Genomic DNA, 10,053 nt, shown 5'->3' with positions numbered 1-10,053 from the left:
TCAAATCTCTCAATAATTTAGCATCTTTGTATTTAGATTAAGTGCTACTCCTATTCTGCTGTATGGGTGACTGAAAACTGGGAAATAGTGAGATGATATTGTGTACCAGAATAAAATCAAAATCTTATAGGATACATTTGATCAAAATTCAAGATTTCTAAACCTTGTTATAAACTTAATGAAGGTCAACTGCATGTATACAATCTGCAATTTCAATTTGAAATTTAATTCATAGCCTGAACAGAAGTTGTCATTTTATATTAGGAACTAGGCTATTTATGTTATTTTGTATGTAAAAATACTAATGGAAGAAATCCAAATTTATGGCTTGAGATAGGAATATAGTATATGGATTTATGATGGTAATGTCAGGGGGAACATCCTGGGATTAGTGGTAATTTCTGAGCTATGTAACGGGCTCTAAAGTGATCTGCAGTCCACATCGCAAGCTCTTGCCTGAAAGCATGCTTGCTACTTGAATCCAATTTTCATACTTCTAAATTATACAAAATATAGTGAATCTTCAGACAAAGTGCAATGCATTTAGCAATGACAGACAGTTAAATAGGCTCATACGAAATGCAGAGGACCTTACTTCATCTTTCCCATTCCTGAAATGGCCTTGGAAGCATGAATAACTAAATCTAAAACTGTGTATATCCTCCAAATTCTCATTGAAATGTAGGAACAGGTTGGAGGGCTCTGGAAGCCCAGGGACTTCACATGAACTTAGGAAATTAAGGGCAAAGCTACTGCTTGTGCTGTGCTTCAGATTTGTCACTGTAAAGGGCTGAGGAACTGGGCCCTACTTTGTATGTAAGCAATGTTGGGGTGGCCATGTCAGATGTAGTTTTGTTAGCTACACAAACCGAGGAAGAAAGGTGGAAGAGGGGGAAGAGTATTAGCTGAATTTCACAGTACATCCATTGCAGCAGCCTCATATTCTGTCTGAGAGTGCTTATCTTCCCCAGTGGGTTTAATGTCCTGAATAGTGTATGAATGGAAGTTCCCACTAAACCAAGTTCCTCTTCTAGCACATCCCTGTACTTGGTGTTTCCTGTCCTTTGGCTCTACAGGATTCCTAGTACACAGAACAGAAATACTGGCTAACTTCAGAGAAGCTTAGATTCACTGTGCAGTCCAAAGCCTAACATTCTCTGCATTGTTCAGGAGAGCTTCATTTTCTGCATCGATTGCACAGGGAGTTCAGATCACTAGTCTCAGCTTGTTCTTTTGTTGTGCTGGAGCTAAGCACCTATCTGGTGAAGTTACATACCTAAAACAAGCAGACTGCTTATGGCCTTGGTTTCTGCACTGCTTTGAATAACTCTCTTTTTCCTTATAAATAATATATTAAACTTTGAAAAATTTAGTCTAGAGTTACTTGAAGCATCATTTCCTTTACCTCAGAGAAAAAGACATTTTTGTATGCTTTGAGAAAGAACCAATCTCAGACATGGGAGAGAAGAGCTGTTGCTGAATGATAGCACTGTTCCAGGTGTAAAGCTAAGCTCTAAGATACAGAATGCTCACTTGTATCACACCCCATATCAACTTTTATGAGTCCCAGAGGAATGTACAAGAACACACAGATGATCTATACAATTCCCAGGTTACAGAATAAAAACATGCATATTGCTGTCATCCTAAAAAGCATGTCAGACAGAACTACTCCAAGGAAGATAACTACGTGGGGTGAAGATGTGCAGCAGCACTGCAACAGACTCCTGATCTCTGTTGGCAGATGCTTCATAAAATCTTCCCTTTTTGGCATGATCCAGTGAAAGGGGATCTTCCTTTTACCTGTGGGCTGTAAGCATTCCCCTTCTTTAAGAAGTACATTTACTAAAGTAGCAGACTGGTGCAGTGTCTCAGGAACGTGGACAATAAATCAAGAGGATTGGAAGCATTGCCAATTTAGGAAATTATCAAAAGGAAGTATCAGAAGCTAATGTAATTGGTTATAATCCTTTTGTCATGGTCAACACATAAATCTCACAGCAGAGGTCATAACTGGTGTTAAGTACACTGTCAAAGAAGGAACACAGTGGGAGAGAGTTTGTGATTTTATCCAACTGCCACCTGCTGAGGAGATAAATCCCAAAGTGCGGGAGACTAATGTGAAGACTGAATGTCAGCTATAACAAATTTTGACTGAGTTATTAAAATGAGCTGTCTTATTGATAGACCAAGTCTGTCACTGTAATCTTGCCATGTCACCTAAGGTGTTGAAGCCTACAACCACTGTGTATATAGTTTTTTCTTGGTCAAAATTGTTTGCAATTCCTTTGTTTCCACCCTTGTAAACTTCTTCTACCAAAAGAGCTGTAAAATTGGAACCAGGCTGAAGTAGAGGGTCTTCTCAAGTACCAGTGTCTTGAATGCTGATCTTATTTTGATCCTTAAGATTAGACTGCTGTTGAGGACAACCAACAAGATGTTAAACCTTCCAGTGTCAGGCTTCTTTTTGGTGTCTGTGTTTCATGGCTATGCAGTAAAATTGTTCTTACAGTGACCTGACTGATCCACAACTTTGTTTCATGTCATGCTGTCTCCAGGGAAACTAAAGGGAATGAAACATTGTAGCAAAAGCTTCTAAGCAAATAGACATATTTCTTTAGCATCCTTCAGCACTGGCTCTGAAATTAAGCAGATATTGGGTAATTTTCCTCCACAGAAATACAAACTGATGCATTTCTTGTAATTTAGTTTCGGAAGCTGTTGGATAGCTGTGATGAAGGCACTAATTTGGTCCAGACTAACAATTTGACTGGTGTACGCTGTTTCCCATCTAATGACAAGAGCCACTAGCTGTAGTTGTCCATCTGACAGAGCCAGTGGAGCAACTCAGTTATGTATTCAAAGTGTGAAAGCAGACTGGTGTTAACTCAACTGTTGAACCGGCAGCTGCCTCATGACTTTTATGTATTAGTCTCTGATGATAGGAAGCAGTGATAATGATTGGCCACAGACCTGATGACCTCCCTGGAAAGAAGAAAACTACTGTACATTTATCATTAACAAGGACAAAGTTTTCTGTTCCATGATAGAGTTCCTCTAAATTTGCAACAAAATAAGATGACACATGAGTTTCCTTTCAATAATGCAAAGTAGACAAAACCTCAGCTCACTGGCTTCTCTAGATAAATGGAGAAAGTCCAGCATGGTGCATATATAGAATTTGGTTCACACTTTTCGTTTTTGGTGCCATCAATGTTATGAGATAACCATATATCCAGCTTCTGTTACTGTTATTGCCTCATCAGTCAATGCTTTAGTTACTTATGTCATTCCAGTAACTTCACCAGAACTTTGATTACATTTAAATTGGCAGTGTATATCATGCATATGCAAAAATTTCTGATTGCTCATAGACACACTAAAATGAGCTGGCACCATGGAAAGTGACAGTTGTAGGGACCATATTTCACAAAAAAAATTATATAGCAAGCAAAAAAAGGCAGAGGCTGTCTAATTAAATAGTTTAAGTCGAATAAATCATTTAAATGTATTAATAGGGTTTCAGATTAAGTTTCTATGAATTTGCAGATTCATAACAGTTTCCATACTAGGGGAGTCATGTAGAAAATATGATGGAGAAGATCATATTATTCTTTGTATTTTAATCTTGACAAAATTTCATATAAAATTAAAACAAAATGAGTTTACACTTTGTGAAATTAGATGGCAATGGTGTTCAGTAACTTGTTAAACCAGTAAGACCAGCCACGTGGGTACAAACTACAATATTCAGCTATTCATGCTCAAGTTTTTAAAATTAATTTAAATTTCTTGTAATGTACTGACAACAATTACATGATGGAGACTTTTCTTGCTTTGAACTACAAAAGCTCTTTTGAGTTGTGTGCATATTCAGTTGGCGGTGGTGGAAGATGAGTGAAAAACATTGTAGAAACACAGAAAAAAAATGTAAGTTTGCATTTTCCCATAAGGATTGAGGATCCTCAAAGCAGACCCAAACCATGAGACATTCTAAATGCCACACACTGGGGTGGTGGCACAGGAGGAGTCATAGTTTGATCCTTAGCCGTAGTCATTCTGATCTGGCTCTGTTAGCTCTTTAATTGAGACACTGTCTCAGGTTAAAACAGATTGTAATAGCTATACCCAAATGCTATAGGACTGTCAAAGTTAAAAGGGTGGGTACTATTTCCCTCTCAGTTTCATCATGCATTCATAAAACACATTTTGTAAGTCTGCTATATCACTAAAGAGCATGCAACTGTATCAGTAGCAGGAAAAGGATAGAGATTCGGCCACTAACGGGATACTTTAAGTAAAGACTACACAGGGTTTATTTTTATAATGAACACCTGTTTGTCATTCACTTATTGTTTTCCCCCAACCCCAGTATAATCAGCCTTTTGCAAATGGGACAATAAGGGATTTTTTTTTTTTCAACCAAGGTCTTTTCCCAGACAGCCTCAGAAAGTGATAAGGGGCAGTCTCAGTAGCTGTCACATTAACTCGGGATACTTCTGGACCATTTTAGCTGAGATGATCTGTAGTCTTTGTTTAGAGAGAATGTGTTCAAATAAAAGTCCAGTTCTACTTCTCCCTTGCTTCTCCCCCACCATTAAAAATGAAAATAAATAAAATTAAATAATAAAATAGCATAACCTGTGGATAATCCATGGGCTGGAGTATTTTGTGCTTATGCAGTGTATAAGGACAGCACCCATGGGACCTGTTCAGAATGGGATTGAGCTTTTTGCTGATTTATATTCCACTATACATTTCCTCATCACAAGGTGATGCCAAAATAGCTCAAGTACCTGAAATACTGTGAGCATCTGATTATGTACAGGAATCTCTTTGCCTGTGGTCACTTCTACATGACCCACTAATGCAGTGAAAGCACAGTGTTACTTTCTGTAAAGTACAGAAAGGCTTATATCTTCTGTATGTTTATTCTATTTTTTCTTTTGTTGTTTATTCATGACAGTGGCTCGGAAATTATGCAGTATTCTTATTATCGCAATTGTGTCCAAAAGAAGCATTTCTATTACCAGTACCTCAATTTCAGTATTTGGACCACAGGATACCATTTAACTGCAGCTGTTGAAATTGGCTGAATTTTTACAATACCAACTGCTGAAGCTATAGTATGACTATGTTAATCCTACCATTTATATTAGCACAAAAGTAATTGAATACTAAAGCTGCTCAATTTGCATTACAAAATCATTTCAGTAAAATAATAGCAAGTATGAATCTTTATTCTTATGACATCAAATAAAACTGGCCTTTTGTGCATAAGATTTATTTCAAAATAGAATTAACCATAAAGAGTTCTACAGGGAATTCTTGCCCTTTTTCATATGAGTTTTAAGCAGCATTTTCCGAGGCAGGAATCAATATGGATAATATTACAATTCAGATGGGCAAAATAAACAAGTATAATTTCCTTTAATCACCTATGAATATGCATAAACAAAATATCTCCTCTGTGGTTTAGATATCAGAGGCTTATTGCTCGTGTAAGAAAGCTTTTTTTTAAAAAAAAAAAAAGCAGAACATACACACACACAAAAAAAAAAAAAAGAGGGAAAGTCAGTGGGTTGAGAATAGACAAATCCTTCATCCCAAGTATATTAAATGGCAAGAAAATTTAGGTACCATGCAAATATTCCATGAAGCCCACAAGATTTGTTAATTTTTTTTTTTCAACATTAGTCAAGACAGCATCCTGGATAACTGTTACAATAGTTCATAACAAACAGGGAAACACAGAGAATGGCATGTTTATTTTCCAATATTTATAGAGTGACCTGGATAACTTTGGCCGAGGAAGAACAAATCCATCTCAATAACTATTACACAGCAAATAAAACTGCACAAGCAACTTCTTGGTGTAAAGGCTAATTGCAAGCACTGTTCTACAAGGAAAAGGAAACAAGCCACCTCAAAAGCAGTGGGATAAGAAAGGCTCACATTAATGCTTAGATCATATAGTTAGCAAATGTTAACAGATGCATCTATTATTAAGAAGAGTCTGATTCTCAACTGGACATCGGTTTCCTTATTCTACCAGAGTAACAAGAGGAGCTTTATTTGAAATAAGATTGAGATCCTGAATGGTATAAGGGTCTGTTTACTTACATGGGCAAATTGCCATCTCAAGAACAGGCAGCTCAGCTAAGCTGCAGTACCTGCCTACATGTGCTCATCAAAAACAAATTCACCCAACTTAACCAGGGACAGATGTGAAGGCTGAAATATGACAATGTTACCCCCATTTGCTGAGAAAATGCATATATCCTGATGTGAGTATTCAGCCAACAAGAGGTAACTCATAAGTGGTGCCCAATGACAGGACAAGAGGCAATGGGCATAAACTGGGACACAGGAGGTTCTGTCTGAATACCAGGAAGCACTTTCTTTACTGTGAAGGTGATGGAGCACTAACACAGGTTGCTCAGAGAGGCTGCAAAGATTCCATCCTTGGAGATCTTCAAAAGCTGCCTGGACATGGTCCTGAGCACCCAGCTCTGAGTTGCCCTGCTTGAGCCGGGGTCTGGACCAGGTGACATCCAAAGGTCCCTTCCCATCTTAACCATTCTGTGATTCTGTAAAGGAGAACATATATATATTTGCTCCTCTGTGGGTGGTGTGCCCAGGTCTGTGGGAGGTGTGCCCAGGTTGAAGAGCTGCTCAGTCAGGTAGCAGAGCTTCAGGAGGAGGTGAGCAGGCTCAGGAGCATCAGGGAGTCAAAGAGGGAAATTGACTGGTGGAGGTGTACTCTGCCCTCTCTGAGACAGACTCACGAGCCTGCCACAGCACAAGTGTCTCCTGCTATGCAGAAGACAAAAGTTCCCTCATCCCACCAGGCAGTAGGAGGAGACCTAGGCCAAGGGGCGGGAATGGAGGCAGGTTCCTGTTCGGGGTGGTAGGCGAGTCCTGTCCCTGCCCAACTCACCTTCACATCTACCCTTATATAACAGATATGAGGGTCTAGAACACGACAGTCAGAACAACGAAGTAGACGAAAGCCCGTCCCAGTTGGAGAGGGTGCCTAAGGCAAGGCAACCTATCCCCTGCATTGCTACATCATCTGTCAAAAAAGAAAGAAGGGTTATTGTCATGGGGACTCCCTTTTGAAAGGGACAGAGGGCCCAATATGCCGACCAGACCCAACCCACAGGGAAGTCTGTTGCCTCCCTGGGGCTTGGGTGAGAGACTTCACTAAGAAAGTCAAGCGCCTGGTACGGCCCACTGACTACTACCCACTACTGGTCTTTCAGGCTGGTAATGACGAGGTAGCAATGAGAAGCCTGAGAGCGATCAAAAGGGACTTTAGGGCTTTGGGGCGACTACTTAAAGGATCACGGGCACAGGTTGTGTTTGCGTCTGTCTTTCCGATAGGGGGGATTGATGCTGAAACCCTTTCTACATGCTTACGCCCTTTCTACACCAAACACCCTGCCAACTGCTAGGAAATTATGATTTTTAGAGCTTAGAAAAAGCTAATTTTGACCAAAAGAAAAGGGGGGAAAATCTCCGCTATAGACGTATTTCTGAATCATTTTAAAGTGGAATAGAACTGGCTTGAAATATGAACCTGCTTGGAACAGTGAGCCAACTAGGAAAGGTGCCCTCCTAGATCTGTTGCTGGAGAACAGAGAGGGTCTTGTGGGAGACGTGGCAATTGGTGGCCGTCTTGGTCATAGTGACCATGAAGTGGTTGAGTTTAGAATTTATGGTGACAGAAGGAAAACTGTCACCAAAACTTCAGCCCTGGATATGGGGAAAGCAGACTTCAGGCTGCTCAGGGAACTAGTCAGCAAGGTCCCCTGGGAAACTGCTTTTGAAGGCATTGGCGTCCATCAGTGCTGGTCAATCTTTAAGCACTGCCTCCTAAAAGTACAAGATCAGGCGATTCCAAAATATCAGAAGTCAGGCAAGCGGGGCAGAAGGCTGGCCTGGCTGACCAGGGATCTTCTACTGGAGCTTAGGTGAAAAAAGAAAGTGTACGGCTGCTGGAAGGAGGGTCAGGCGACAAGGAAGGAATACAGGGATGCTGTTCGTGTTTGCAGGGAGAAAATTTGTGTGGTCAAAGCCCAACTAGAGTTGAAGCTGGCCATGTCTGTGGGAGACAATAAAAAAGGTTTTTTTAGATATATGAACAGAAAAAGGAGAACCAAAGAAAACATAGGTCCGATACTTGACGGGGAAGGTCTCCTCACAGACAATGACACAGGCAAAGCAGAGACGTTTAACACCTTCTTTGCCTCTGTCTTCAACACTGATGATGGGCTTCGGGACCCAGGGTGCCCTGAGCTGGAGGACCATGACAGTGGGAATGACAAACTCCCAGCCGACCCTGAATGTGTGCGGGATTTGCTGCTCCACCTGGATCCATACAAGTCCGTGGGTCTGGATGGGATTCATCCCAGGGTGCTTAAAGAGCTGGCTGACGTCATCATGGGACCTCTCCCAATTATTTTTCAATGATCTTGGGAATCTGGAGAGGTCCCGGTGGACTGGAAGCTGGCAAATGTTGTGCCAATTTTCAAGAAGGGTAAGAAAGAAGACCCTAGCAATTACAGGCCTGTCAGTCTCACGTCAGTGCCTGGTAAAATTATGGAGAAGATGATCCTTGAGGTTATTGAAGCGCACCTGGGGGACAATGCAGTCACTGGTCCCAGCCAACATGGGTTCATGAGGGGTAGGTCCTGCCTAACAAATTTGATCTCCTTTTACGATAAGATCTTTTGATCTTATGATAAGATCTTATGATAAGATCATCTAGTCGATCAAGGGAAACCAGCTGATGTGATCTTTTTGGACTTCAGCAAAGCTTTTGACACGGTTTCCCATAGGATCCTACTGGACAAAATGTCCAGCATACAACTCAACAAAAACATCATACGATGGGTGAGCAATTGGCTGACGGGCAGGGCTCAAAGGGTTGTGGTAAATGGGGCCACATCTGGCTGGCGGATGGTCACTAGTGGGGTCCCTCAAGGCTCCATTTTAGGGCCAGTCCTCTTCAATGTTTTTATAAATGATTTGGATGTAGGACTAGAAGGTGTTTTGAGCAAATTTGCCAACGACACCAAACTTGGAGGAGTTGCGGACTCGGATGAGGGTGGAAAGGCCTTGCAGAGAGATCTGGAGAGATTGGAGAGCTGGGCAATCACCAACCACATGAAGTTTAACAAAAGCAAGTGCCGGGTCCTGCACCTGGGATGGGGCAACCCTGCCTATACGTACAGACTGGGCGACGAGATGCTGGAGAGCAGCCCCGCAGAAAGGGATCTGGGGGTTGTGGTTGACAGCAAGTTGAATATGAGCCAGCAGTGTGCCCTGGCAGCCAGGAGGGCCAACCGTATCCTGGGATGCATCAAGCATGACATTGCTAGCTGGTCAAGGGAAGTGATTGCCCTGCTCTACTCTGCGCTGGTGCGGCCTCACCTCGAGCGCTGTGTGCAGTTCTGGGCACCACAGTACAAAAAGGACATTAAACTGTTGGAGAGTGTCCAGAGGAGGGCGATGAAGATGGTGAAGGGCCTAGAGGGGAAGACATGTGAGGAGCGGCTGAGGTCACTGGGCCTGTTCAGCCTGGAGAAGAGGAGGCTGAGGGGGGACCTCATCGCAGTCTACAACTTCCTCGTGAGGGGGAGTGGAGAGGCAGGTGACCTATTCTCCGTAATCACCAGTGATAGGACCCACGGGAACGGAGTTAAGCTGAGGCAGGGGAAGTTTAGGCTAGACATCAGGAAGAGGTTCTTCACCAAAAGGGTGGTTGCACACTGGAACAGGCTCCCCAGTGAAGTAATCACTGCACCAAGCCTGTCTGAATTTAAGAAGAGATTGGACCGTGCACTTAGTCTCATGGTCTAAACTTTTGGGTAGACCTGTGCGGTGCCAGGAGTTGGACTTGATGATCCTTATGGGTTCCTTCTAACTCGGGATATTCTATGATTCTATGATTCTATGATATTGAACTCATGTTTGAATCTTAAGATAATCTTTTACGGAATGTACAGGAAAAGAAGCAAAGTTAATGGGTTTCATAAAGAAGAACTA

At 41.8% G+C, this 10,053-nt stretch overlaps 1 protein-coding gene across 1 annotated transcript in view; it reads right to left on the bottom strand.

Moving 5' to 3' along the window:
• ROCK2 (Rho associated coiled-coil containing protein kinase 2) overlaps positions 1 to 10,053 on the bottom strand; it is a 555,405-nt gene that overhangs the window by 481,408 nt on the left and 63,944 nt on the right. The gene's annotated exons all lie outside the window — the stretch shown is intronic.

Source organism: Cygnus atratus, chromosome 3, assembly GCF_013377495.2.
Source record: "Cygnus atratus isolate AKBS03 ecotype Queensland, Australia chromosome 3, CAtr_DNAZoo_HiC_assembly, whole genome shotgun sequence".
Classification (NCBI taxonomy): Eukaryota; Metazoa; Chordata; class Aves; order Anseriformes; family Anatidae; genus Cygnus; species Cygnus atratus.
Note: the sequence above shows the minus strand (reverse complement) of the source record. Positions and strands in the feature narration are given on the sequence as shown.